At 44.4% G+C, this 13,165-nt stretch overlaps 1 protein-coding gene across 7 annotated transcripts in view; it reads left to right on the top strand.

Moving 5' to 3' along the window:
- The window catches only part of SERTAD2 (SERTA domain containing 2), a 79,217-nt gene that overhangs the window by 59,621 nt on the left and 6,431 nt on the right, over positions 1-13,165 (top strand). The gene's annotated exons all lie outside the window — the stretch shown is intronic.

Genomic DNA, 13,165 nt, shown 5'->3' with positions numbered 1-13,165 from the left:
TTTCTTATTCTCTGAAGCTGATTGGAGACAAATAAAAAGAAACTTGATAGCCATAGGTCCTTCAGGTTTTGTCTTAAAGAGCATTAAATACATCTGTTGGTGCTGATTTATTAAGAGTTGTAATTGTGTTCCTTTATACACCTGCCTTTTTTAATGGGAAAGATGAAATAAAGAGTTTCACGAGGGAAATAATAACATAAATATACCAAGTGCTCAAATTGTCTGCCTGAGGGGTATCAAGGACTTGGAGATAATGTCCTATTAGCAAGGAAACACTCAAACTTCATATTCAAAATTTGGTTTTTTAGCTTCCATGAAGTACATCAGGTTTTATGCAGTATCTAGTTTGAAGGATTTTGCCATCATTCACACAAGCTGTTTTTTGTTTTTCAATAAATATTTCATTGGGAAAACATTTTTTTTAGGAACTCTGACTTTTTTCGCACTGATGTAAAGCACTCCTGGCACAGTTCATCTCTGGCAGTGCTAACACTAGACAGATGATCCAAAGTATTTGTGACTATTTTTGCTTTTATGTAACATCTTAAAAGTGTAATCTGTCAAACAAGGAGAATGCAGTACTTTGAAAGTGCGAGTAGTCTTCTGGTGATCTACTTCTTATAAGGGCCAGGTAGCAAGAGAGGCACCTTCTTTTAACTCAGCTCTGTAGTGTAACTGGTTCACAAGGAGACAGCTCCAGTTGCAGTGGTTCCTTAACATGCGCACGAATCAGCGCCAGAAATAGCAGCTTTCAGTTACCAAGTCCAAAGATCAGAGGTGTTTCAAAGGAGAGAGCAAGGTCCAGCTTCAATGTAACCAGGTTGGCACTAAGCAGAGATCTTTAGTCTTGATGAATCTTTTGCTAATTAATGGTTTGTGGAAGATGAAATTTGCCAATCTGAGCATGGCGCTCATTTTCTTCAGGGGTGTATAATTGCATGTTTTCTTCCACTTCTTTTGATTTCTAAACTTTCATCAGTCAGAGAAACTGCTGTCATGAAGAGGTGCCTGTTTTCTGTAAATGGAGAGAGACTCTCAACATGCGTTAGTTCTTTAATTCTTTTATAAACAGAGTCAATTTTTGTGTTTGCTGTAGTGGAGGCTTCAGGTTTGTTCAGCATTACCAATGCAAACACTATAACAAAAATAAGATAACAATGCTCGGCTGTTCAACACGAGTGGGGAAGGCAAAGCCCGTAAATGCTGTGCTAACGTTGCTCTTGGGTGTGCTGAAGTGCAGCCCAAACTGAGCTCCAAAGCAAACGTGTGGCTGGGAGACAGCAGAGGTTTAGCGGAAGAAACAGGCTTGTGTGTGTCACAGCAGGGTCCCTGCCCTGTCTCTTGGCTGTGTGGATATTAAACTGTGTGTCACTGTGCAGAGCAGAAACTGCACTGCCACCACATTTGCCTTCCTGATGGCTCCTGGTGAGCAGGTCAGATGCTGGCTGTCATTGCTGAGTGGCCAAGAGGAGCTGTGAAGATGTGCTGGCTGGGACATTCCTCCAGAGCAAAGGGGATTTTTGGGGTGGGGAAGACCTGATTCGTGGGGGAATTTCCAAGGGAGAGCTGGGGCGGTCTGCAGGGGTGTTGGGTGCAGCCTCAGTGGCCTTCAGAAAGGGCTTTAAGCTGTGACTACAGGTGGGAAGGCTTGAAAGGACCAAAGAAACTGTCAAGTCACCAGAGAGCAAGTTTTTGGTTTTCATGTGTCCCTTCTTTGGGAGGCTCATCTAGCTCAGGTGAGACAGCAACCACCACCACATCAGAGTGACACTGGATTCAGGCTGCTGTAGTGAAATTAAAACCATGCTCAGAGCCCTGCGTTAGGCGAGGTCAGACCACTGTTCTTCAAGTGAGGGGCCAGGTTTGGTACCCTCCTCAGCTTGGTACATAAAATCAGAGGTGTTGCCATAGAATGTCTGAAGTTCCCAACCTGTATAACATGATCAGTGTTTTGAGTACCACTGGTTTTAAATTTCTCCTTAATATCACAGATTTCACCTTAATATCACTCTGGAATTGAGTTTTAAGTGGCATTGAATTACATGACTCTCAGTCTGTGTAATTATTAGGAGCCAAAACCTGTTTACTTTGCTTTCACACCAGTAAGGTGTGAAAACAAAGCATTTGTTTTCAGTGAAGTTACAACTGAGATTGAATTCTTGATATAGAATACAGAGAGAAGAGTTCAAACATGGGTTGTTTTCTTTTAATGTCATTTTGAAAACTGGGTAGTATATGGAAGTATCAGAAAAAAGAATGTCCCTTTTTCAAGGAGTCCTGAATTGGTGGAAAGATCTAAACTTGCCCTAATACTTCCTCAAATGTTACAATTAACAAAACAAACTGTTTTTCTTGATCCCAGATTTTCCACCCCACCCCAGAAACCCTTGTACTGTTTGAACCACACTCACCTTTAATGGAAATGTGACAATTATTGGCTGTTTTCATAGTTTCTTATAGTAGCCTATAACATTAGTCTTAAAAAACCCTCCTGTCGTGCCAAGCAGGCAATAAGGTTGAGTGAACTGTGCTATAGCAAGAACCACCCATGATTGGAGGTAAACTATGCGGATATATGTTGGGGTGGAGGTTGAAAGGAGCGTGGAGGGCATATTTGAAGCAGACTGTGCAACTGCTACAGCAGGTCTGACTAGTTTGAGATGCCTAAAGGCAGCTTTGTCTTAAGTTCAGGTAGCTGCAAAATTAAGTTTTAAATCCTAATTCAGAAATACATCATCATCATCTTCCGGTGCCTCCACAAACTTTACTTTTCATGTGTTTTTACAGGAGCTCTTTCTCCCTTGGAAAAAAGCCTTCAGTAGGTACACATCCACGTGCATGCATATCATTTGCATATTTTTCAAATATACATTTCATCAAGATAGGAGACTAGCGTTTGTGTGCAAACCACAGTGCTTTTTTTGAACAGTGGTGGTTACATTTTGCTTTCTCACTGCTCTGTGGGCCTTGTGTGAGACAAGCCACTCTATTTCAGCACTTTTGGCACAGCCTGATTTGCTGCGGGTCCGGTCTCCTGCCTGCTCCTGGCCCCGTGTCGGAGCAGTGCCTTCGGCTTCAGGAGCCTGTGCTGCAGTCACAGGGATTTTGTCCAGAGTACTTCCATGTTGACTGTTCCAGGGGTCCAGTAACCTGCTTGGGTTACCCTGCTGGGACCTGGCTCCCCCTTACCCCCTCCCGTTCCCTCTGCTTGGTGAAATTGGCTCTTCTGAACAGCCCTTCCACTTTCCTTCCCTAACTAAAGTGTTCCACAAATAGCTTGTGAATGAATAGAAGAGAGAGAATATTTTCTCTGTGAGTGACACACAGTGTCAAGCTTCCTGTCGCTGCTCTGCTTCCCCTTGTTGGCAGGGGCACGCACGTGATGTATGTGTGCTTGGATGAGGACCTTAATTGTGGGGAAAATCAGTATAATACTATCATGGGTGAGGTGAGTGGGTTGTGCCTGACTGAATATGAAATAAAGTTTCAGACATTTCGTTTCCTGAGTTGTTCTCCTTCTGTATTTTCTGCTCCCAATTTCCAAATTTTCTAAACTAAAATTTTGTTTGTGGTTAAGTTGGTTTCTTCTGTGTTAATTAATGTGTCCTAAACATGCCTCAAAATACAGACTTAATACACGTGTTGTCAAACTATGCTGTTAAAAGGGTGCCTCCATTTAAGTTTAAATTATTTATTTGAAATGTTTAAATTACTCCACAGAGAAGAGACATGGGTCCCATGGTGGCTGTTTTAAAGAATATCGCTTCAGTGTAGTACTTTTTATTGTGAAATCAAGCAGGTGCCAGGAAAAATGGAATCTCTCTTGTCTCTAACTCATAGCTATTACAGGTTGAGAATAGCTCAAGGTTGGCCAAACTTCCTTTAGTCAGTTTTCAGAAGGCACCTTTGTAGAACATGGTAACACATGTTGTATTTCAACAAATGCAAGAGCTTTAGTGCACTGGACTGAAAGGCCAGCAGTTAGCATCTTATCCAACATCATTTAACACCATCTGAGCAAACTTTCATGTCAAATTTTAACTATGCTTTAAAAATTAGTTTTGTTTTCACTGGAGGTGGAGAAACATCCAACAGCTTTTTCACCTCTTTAAGAGAAGCTTGCAGAGTGAGTGGATTCTTTTTCATAGAATGTATTTGTTTGCAGGGTTGTGTTCATTTCATTTAAGAAAAATGTTGAAAACAGCTCATGTGCTGTTTAAGCTACTTTAAAAAATGCCAGGGAAACACCTTTCCTCCTAAATCTCAGTAGTACAAAACTGGTTAGCAAATAAAATTTGCAGGCCAGAAACTAAAATGACTTGTCATTGCTGGGATTTGTATGGTGCATTTGCAGTATATATTTCTTCAGAGGATTTTTTTTTTCCATTCTCCTCTTCTTCCCTCCTGCCATTTGCTGCTTTTCAGTTTGACTGTGATAATTTATTCAACACTGTTTTCAGAGCAATAACCTACTTTTTGGCAAACCATTCAGTTCTTTCAGTAGTGTGGGGGTTCTCCCCCCAAGTGTTTATTAAGGGTCTATGACAAGGGGGAAAAACAAGGTATCTTTGGGGAAAAGATGCTACGATAGGATTCAAACAAAGTAATTATATGTAGGTGAGAAAAACTCCCTTATTATACACGAAGGGGTCTCGTCTCTCCTGAGCACACACAATTCTCATTAACCTTTGCAGGAATTGCACACGTCCACTGGAGATGGGTGTGCAGAGCTCAGTCCCTACGCACACTAAAAATAAAAGGCAGCCTGTGCCACGTGTGTGCCAATAGAGATGTCTTGTACAATACAACACAACGTCACCGTAATCCATTGTTCTGTGCGCCAGTGCAGGGGAGGAGGGGTGCACAGCCGGGCTGGCTATTTCATCATTCTCCCTTAGAGCCTGACCAGTAGCATCTTGTCATTACAGGCGTGTAATTTTAGCAGTGAAAAGGGAGTGTGTGTGTGTGTGTGTGTGTGTGTGTGTGTGTGTGTGTGTGTGTGTGTGTGTGTGTTTCCCAGCCTGTGTCACTTTCTGGTAGCTGTTCTAGGTCTTTCAGATGATTGGTTTGAATTTCATTTACAAACGAGGTGTCTCTTTTTAGACAGCACTTGAGCTGTTCTGGTGCCTGCTGGCTCTGCAGTGGGAAGGAATGGAAAGCAGTCTTGGCTGAATTGGGCCTGGAGCAGTACACAGCCATCTTAATTCCTGCTGCTCCACCTCTTGAGGAGATGGCTCTGGTTCTCCCAGCATGGAGTTGTGTGCACCAGCTCCACCGTGACTCTTTGCTCACTGACACGGGAATTCATTGTGTCATGGTCCTGCCTGTGGGTCCAGCCCAGAGTGCTCCACTTTTGGGAAGAAAAACTGGTGTGGAGCAGGAAGAGCTGGGCTGATCCCAGGGAGGCTTGTGTGTAGAAGCCCTTGCATATTTTTTGGATGCCAACAAGCAGAGTCTGCTGAATAATCAGCTAATCACGTAGTAAAGTCAGGGGATCTGGCCCAGTGCTGTGCCTGGTTTGCTTCACTGCAGCTCTGGTTTCCTGCTGCTGATGCCCAGGTGTGTAAAGCAGCTCCTGGTCCTTCAGCAGATTGCTGAGCCCATGTCTTCACAGCACAATAGAACTCAATTCACACTTGGCAGGCCTGGCTGCTTCTTTTACACTGCCACATGTAGACCCAAATTTCAAAACAGCCTCAGCCTGGCTCTTTTTGGTGGCTCTTTGAAGCACAAATCCCAGGTAAGCTGAACCCCAGGGAGGAGGCTCCTGGTGGTGGCTCAGACACTGTTGTGAGTAGACCATGTGTGCAGCCATCCTGGGAAAGAATGTAAAGGAGATTTGGCACAGAGGTGACCTGAGATAAGGGCAGCTTTGCCATCTTCTGGAAAATCTCTCTCCCCTCAGTAGGTAGCCCTAACAAAGCATCTCCTGGTAGTGGGAAGGAGGGACAGCTCCACCCTGATCTGGCTCAGAGCAAGTGGTTGGTGGTCAGCAGGGCCATGTCTGCACCAGGCCTGTGAAGGGCTGTGGCAGGGTTGGCAGTCATGGACAGTGTGATTCCTAAAGTTTCCAGTTAAGGATGAGACCAAAAAAGGGCAGGCTGGGGGCTTGTTTGCATCTTCTGGGCACTGTTTTATAAGGAAGCACATGGGAAGTCCTGTCTGAATCAGGACATTTTGGCTTTGAGATCTTTGAGACAGAAATTAGGTTCTGCTGGGCAATACAAACCTGTTCCGCTTTTTTCCAGTAAAGACCACTGCCTGCCTGTATGTGAATATTAAATAAATGTTTTTCAACCCTGGTGTGTTACCCTGGTATATTCTCCCTCTTGCTTTGCACTGAAAAGGAGTTGTCAGAGTTGCACAGGGCTTTTGCTCTTGCCTTCAGCCCCACAGTGGTTTGCAGTGTGCCTTGCTGGCTTTCCTCGCTCAGAATCTGTGCGGTCTTGTCCACCTTCTGGTTCTGCCAGGGCAGTCTTTAATGCTTTAACAAGCTAACAAGTGCTCCTCTGATAAAAACTTGCATTAACTTCTGCTACCCTGACAGAATTCCTAATATTATAAACACCCTTAATAACATGGCTATAATCTAGAAAACCTGCTGTCCTTTTTCCAAACAATTACTTAATGAGGCAGTAATTTATTCTAAGCTATATTTATTGGAGCCCATTCCAGCTTTATCAGACGTACTCTGGTTGGATGTGTGCAGTTAGTCAAAAACATTAAAACTGCTCCACTTCTTCCAGGGGAACATGTTACATTTAGCAAACTGACAGCATTAGAAACTGTTTCCAATTTAATAGAAGCATATGTTTCCTGCAAGGCTTTACACGCTGCAGAGTCAGAGATTGCCTTGGACTGCGGCTTTGCCTTTTTTTAGCATGGTGAAAAGGAGCTGCAAACTGAAGGCAGAAGTGGAGTTTGTGTTTTTGGTTGTTTTGCAGAGATGCTTCTAGCAGGGCTTCGGCGGGCTGCAAGTTTAAGAAACTCTCAAGAAAGTGGTGTGGGCGGTGCACACAGAGCCCTCTCCAAATGCAGTTTCTGATCATGAACAAACAGCAAGAGCTTGCTTTGCCCTCTGGGCCTCAAATAGTACAGTATGCAACAAGGGAGAGCAGGCAAGGCACGAGGATGGAAACAGTAGGATCAGATTACAGTTTCAAAATATCGCTGGAACACGTTGGCTGGCGTTACACTATTGACTGGCTTTATAATTGCATTGCTTATTTGCTAGGGAAGGCTTCACCTTACTTTCTGATTAACATGGACACTCCTTTGGGGACCTGGGGACTCCAGGCTCTGAGTATCAAAGGCAAACCCCGTGAGACCTGGACGACTTCAGATGCTTCTCAAATGAGAGTCTGAGCTTCCTCTGTTGTCTCCTGTTTGCCAGAGGTTTCCTTACACAGCCCCTATTGAAGTTCTACTTAGAATAGCCTCTAACAGTCACCCACTATGGTTTTCCTTCTTACTTTGATTTCAACTGGAGAGGAGAAAAGATCCCTCCCTGTCACTCAGCTTGCTAGCTTCTCTTCTCTCAGTCTTCACTCTGTGTGAAGTGCCTGAAGCAGGGGGCTAAGGCTGTGTTTCTGTAGGGAGAGAGAAGCTGCCTTTCTTGCTAAATGCAGGAGTGGGGTGCTGAGGAGCTTTACTTGCTTCTCTGTTTCTTCTGGAAGAGCTGAGGTTTACCCATCCACTACAGGAGATGGGGAAGAGTTAGGTTCCTGTAAAATATGTGTGAGAAATACCTGCCACTTAGAGTTACTGCTGGCACTAACAGCCTTGCAGTGAAGGCTTGCAAACATAAAAACAATCCCCTGTACTCTCTGGAAGCAGAGAGCTGCCCAGGAGGCCAATTTTTTTATGTACTCTAAAGGAGAGTTTTGTAAGTGCTTATTAAATCTCACTCAGTTAAAAAAAAAATTAAAAAGGGCAGCCAGAATTACTGTAAAATGTGTCAGGGAAAACAAACCTTGCAAATACTGAATGTCTTAGCACTGGCTCTGGAGAGGACAAAAGCCCCTGCACAGCTCCATTCCCTCTGCCTCTGTTCGGGGGTTGTGGGATTTGTTTCCTAACTCACATGTGACATGAGACACACTTCTTACCAGGCAGGGTTGTCAGGAGTCCTCTTTAGCCAGGCAACATGGATGCAGTACACTCCAACATGTAAAAAGTGCATCAGAGCCCGAGAAAGCAGCCTTGTGGGGAAAAAATAAATAAATTAAAGAACCCTCCCCCCCACCAGCCGGGTCGGTTCACACCCTGCAGGCCAGCTGCAGCACAGCACAGGCAGCGTGGCCGTGCAGCTCTGCATGGAACAGTCTGTCCCAGCTCCGGGGATGCTGCCGTGCCAGGCTTTAAACACTCCGGTGTCAGCAGATGAAATCCCCAAGGAGGGGCCATTCCACCGCGCTCTGGCTGTTGCCTGTGAAAGTCCATGTTGCTTTTTCGCTCCAGCCCTGGAGTTAAACCTCGACACCTGGGCTGGTCAGCTTTCCCCCTTGTTTTGAGCGAGGCTGGGAGAACCTGCCAGGTTTATACTGGCCTTGCCCTCTGCTTTTCCTTTGTGACTTTGAATGGGAGGAGGGTGCCAGTGCTCTCAGATGTCTGCGCTTCCAGCTGCTGGGGCAGGTTTGCTGTGCTTTGCCAGGATCCTGCAGGCCAAGGAGCATCCTTCTGTAGTGGGTGAGCCCATGGTCCTCCCCCAAGGGGGTCTTCTACAGATGTGTCCATTCTCTCTCTCTCTCTCTCTCCTGAGGCCTTGGGGATGTGGAAACAGGGACAGGGAGAGAGAGGTTTACTGGTTTGCCTCCCTAGCTCTAGGGGACAGATAATTTGAAGTTGTGGAGACTGGTTACAAGTTCAGGTGGTCCCTCAGGCTGGGTCCAGCAGCACTGAAATACCTCACAGGAGCTCAACCTGCCTCTGTTAGCTCAGAGGATCTGGCCTTTGTCTTGCCAGTTGAACCCAATTGGCATAAAAGGCCTTTTTATTTTGGTCCTGCAGCTATCTGTGCCAAATCCTCATTCTGCTGAAGTCAGTAACAAAACACCCATTGACTACCATTGGGCCAGGATACAACCAATGGACCCCTCAAGGATGAGGAGTGAAGGATGGAGGAGAGGAAAATTGTATTTCATGTGCCAGAAGTGACACAGAAAGTACTTCCATAACTCGCTGGATAGGTTCTTTGAGAAAACCTGGTGAGGATCGCTTACATCTGAGGTTTGTGAACTTAGGGGAATGAAGTGTACAAATTCAGTGCTCTCATTGCACCTTGGGAGCTCTTATGGGGAGCTTTTGTGTTGTGGGGTTTTGTTGGGTTTTTCCATGCATACATGTGAAGTAGCATATTATTTTAATTCCCTCAAGTTGCCATTTTCTTTCTCTCTCCTTTTTTACCCCCCTGTGGTTTTAATTGCCTAAAACTTCAGAGAGTAACTGGTCCTGCTTTAAACTCCTCTTCTCGCACAAGCCCCTGTGGTTCACACCTGTGTTTCAGTGTTCGGCTGCCTGGAGGGGAATGGTTACCTGTGGACTTGGGGATTTTGATGCTTTTACCTTTTTGAGCAACATGGTGTTTGTTCTAAAAGTAACCTCAACTCTAATAAGCTAATTATTTCTAATTTATAGTAAGCTGTTCATCCTCTAGACTGACTGAGGGGGTGGCGTAAATCTGTGAGTGGAAATGTGACTTCTTAAAAACCCTTTTCCACTGTTCCTCTTGATGTTCAGTACCTCCTTTTTTTTCTTTTTTCTCCTTCCTGTCTGTCTCTATGAGCAGGGAGGGCGTAGTGGATTGTAGAATTGATTTCCAAGATGAGCTTTCAGTCTTGAGAGGTATTTTAAGCTTAATTGTTAAAAGTCTTTGGGAATTAATTATTTTTTGTTATCAGGTGAGCAAAATAACTTTTCCTCTCAGTTTTTACATATCTGGTGCTTTTCTGTGCCAAAGTGCCAATTATTAAAGACTTCAGAAATAGTCTGGCAGTGTCGAAGTGTCCGAAGCACACTCAGTAAACTCCATGCTCCTCTCCCAATCTACACATACCTCTGTCCTCTGGAGAGCGAAGGATTCATCACTGAGTGGGCTCAGAGACACGGGCATTGCACAAGCTCTTCTGTCTTTCATCGATGAGGGCTGACTCCGGAGAACCATCCGCTCCAGGCCGATTATCTCTTCTACTGAGCCCCAACTGCTATTTTTTTCCAGCTCTGTTTGAAGAGCATGCAGAGCCAATAAAAGGAAGCTAAATGACACGCAAATGAGGGGAAAAAATATACTACTTTTGTTTTTCAATTAAGAAAAGACAACTCCCAAACAATGCTAGAGTTTCTCTGGCGCTGAGGCACATGCAATCGCCCTAAATGGGCAAAAAAGCAAGTAGAATCTTTGTCAGCAGCAATGGTCTAGCTTTTGGTTCTGGGTCTTCCAGAGCTGTAGCCAACTGGTAGATAATATTGGGGAAGATCTCCAAGGCTCCCCCTGCCCCAATCCCCAGAAAGATGCAGCTTTTCCATTGTCTTTCTTCAGCTTTCTGGTTCCACATACCTAAGAAACATTGAAAACTCACTTGCAGACCAAAACCCTGCAACACCCTTTATTACAACAGCAACAACAACAACAAAGTGATGTCCAGTCTCAACTCTTAACACCCGGCCTCAAAATTATGTTTAGCAAACTGGTGAAAGTGCAGCAGAAATATGTCTGGCTGAGGTTGCTGCTCAGCCAAAATACATGCATGAAAGACCTTCCATAAACATTACCCTTTATTTCTGCCTGTGCAGTGCCACATTTGGATGGGTTGGTGTTGTCTGCCTGCCCTTGTCACAGCTGTATGGCTTGGTTGGACAGCTCTCTTTTGACCTGGGATGGTGCGGGTTTGTCTCTTTTTGTACTGATCTTTAGTCAAGCTGATCTTTTAAGTTTGGCATTTTCATTTTCCCAGCAGGAGGTTTGGTTGGAAAAGCTAGAAGCAAAGTTTTTGAGATGAACAGAATTGATTGAGATCAAATGCTGGTATTGTACACCATCCTTTTTTTCTTTTTTTTAATGTTATTCTCTATCTTAAGACATAAAACACAGATCCCTTTAATGCAGGCATGAAACCGATTGGCTGAAGGAGGGAAGAGATGGTTTGAACTGTAAGGAACAAGCAGGCAACACTGTCTTAAGCTTCAATGGTCAGAAACTATGAAATTCCTTTTTGAAGAGCCAGAGAAAGATTGCAAGCCCCCAAGCATGTCTGATTTTGCCAACTCTATCAGTTGGTCTAAAAAAAATATCATCTCCTTGCTTCACTTGGCATGAATGAAGTGATTTATGGAAACTGGAGGAAAACATTCTTTACAATTCCCATTGGCATGCCAGAGGAGAAGGGGATAAAATAAAACTTTATAAAGCCAAGAGTCTAGCAGTGCTTATGAGCCCTCTCCTTGATGGAATAAAGCCTCCATGCTTAGGCTGACATCCTGATTTGGTGCTTCAGGGGTTAAACCCTCTTCAGAGAGTATTAGTGGGGAAAAAGGAAACTGAAAGCTGTGCTGAAAAGCTAGTAGGTGAGACTGGGAGTTGCGTGATCTATTTTATCTTTTAAAAGGGCAAGCTCTGAATCAAGCTACGTGAAGATCGAGTGAGATGTGAAAGCTTGACAGTCACACATACAGGAAATCTTGAATTATCTCTGAGCTTCCTGGAAAATGACGTAGTGAGATTATCATAGTATTTACTTAGTGATGATCCCACAGTTCTTACTGATCAGCTTTAAAAAAGTGTTGGCTACTAACACCTCAGTCTTGGGTGGAAATGGGCTCGGTTGGGTTTGTTGGAAATGCTTGGCAGCGTCACCTGGCAATGATGAATAACTGAGCGCAGGGAATGGAGCCTGGGCTGTTTTCTTTATCATGGGGGAAAAGGTTTGCTTTGTACAGGGAATGTTTTTATACATTCCTGGCAGAGCCTGACAAACTTCAAACTCTTCTAAAGTCCCCAAGCCATTTAAAAATGTCTTCTTTAAATAGTGCATTGTGGAAGGAGCACTGGTATGTCTTTAGGTCAGAGGCTGTCTTTTTTCAGGGGGAGGAGATAGCAGGAAGGGATGGAAAGCTGCTCATCTTCTCCTAACCCCTTGCTGCTTTAAAAACGTGCTGGAATTGGGCAGGGTTTTTAATTCTTGTTAGCCCAATCCTCCCTTTCTTGCTCTTATCTATCTGAAGTGAAACGAAGCGTGTCTGTTGTGAACACTGGAATAGCAAAGCCCCCCGCTCGCACCCCAAACCCTTGTGAACAGCTCCAGAGTAGTCCGTGGAAGTGACACTAGGGAGCAGAGAAAAGCCAGACTTCGGCAGTAGTGCTAAATTTCAGAGGTTTTGTTCACTCGAGATTCCAGGCGCAGGAATTGCTGGTAGCTGGCCAAGGAGCTTGGATGGCAGCCTACCTGTTCCTCAGCTCTGCTCAGCCTGCTCCCTCCCCCCGCCTTTCTTTTTTTAATTGCATAATATGCTAGAAAATTATCTGGATTTGGGACTTATTTTTAACCAGAAGAGGCTTGCTTCACCCGATCTGGTTTTCGGGTGAAGCAAGCCTCTCTCAGCAAATGCTCTCTGAAGCTCTTGTAGCACTGAAACCCTGACTTCTTCAGTCCCCTCTTCTGGTTTCCAAGGGTCTCTCTGCTCTTAAATGTTTGTCATGTGTTTTTGGTGACGTTGAACTATGTTGTCTGTCTGCTGAACTGGTGTGTAACCATCAGACTGGGTTAGACCTGCCTAGTGCAGTTGTTTTGCAGACCCTAATCCTACTGGGTGGATTGGGAATTGTACTCAAATAAGGAAGGCAAATTTTGTCTCCCAGATGATAGCTGCATAATGTGAGAAGGGTCAGGTCTGGGGTAAAAATCTGTATGGCCTTTGTAACTTCTTTTGGGATACCTGTGGCTAGAAAGCCTCTTCCACTTTTTTGAGGGTTTTTTTAGGTTTTGTTTTTGTTTGGTTTTGTTTGTTTGTTTGTTTTAAACAAGGCAGACTTCTTCACGCCAGAAGAATTTGTTGAACAGAGGGAAGGATACAGGAATGAACAGGGAGCTCCTTGTAATCATATTAAAAGAGTGAGCAGGTTAGAGCTCCAGCACCTCACCACTCTACCTGAGAAAATGAGAGAAAATTA

The sequence above is a fragment of the Serinus canaria genome, chromosome 3 (assembly GCF_022539315.1).
Source record: "Serinus canaria isolate serCan28SL12 chromosome 3, serCan2020, whole genome shotgun sequence".
NCBI lineage: Eukaryota > Metazoa > Chordata > Aves > Passeriformes > Fringillidae > Serinus > Serinus canaria.
Note: the sequence above shows the minus strand (reverse complement) of the source record. Positions and strands in the feature narration are given on the sequence as shown.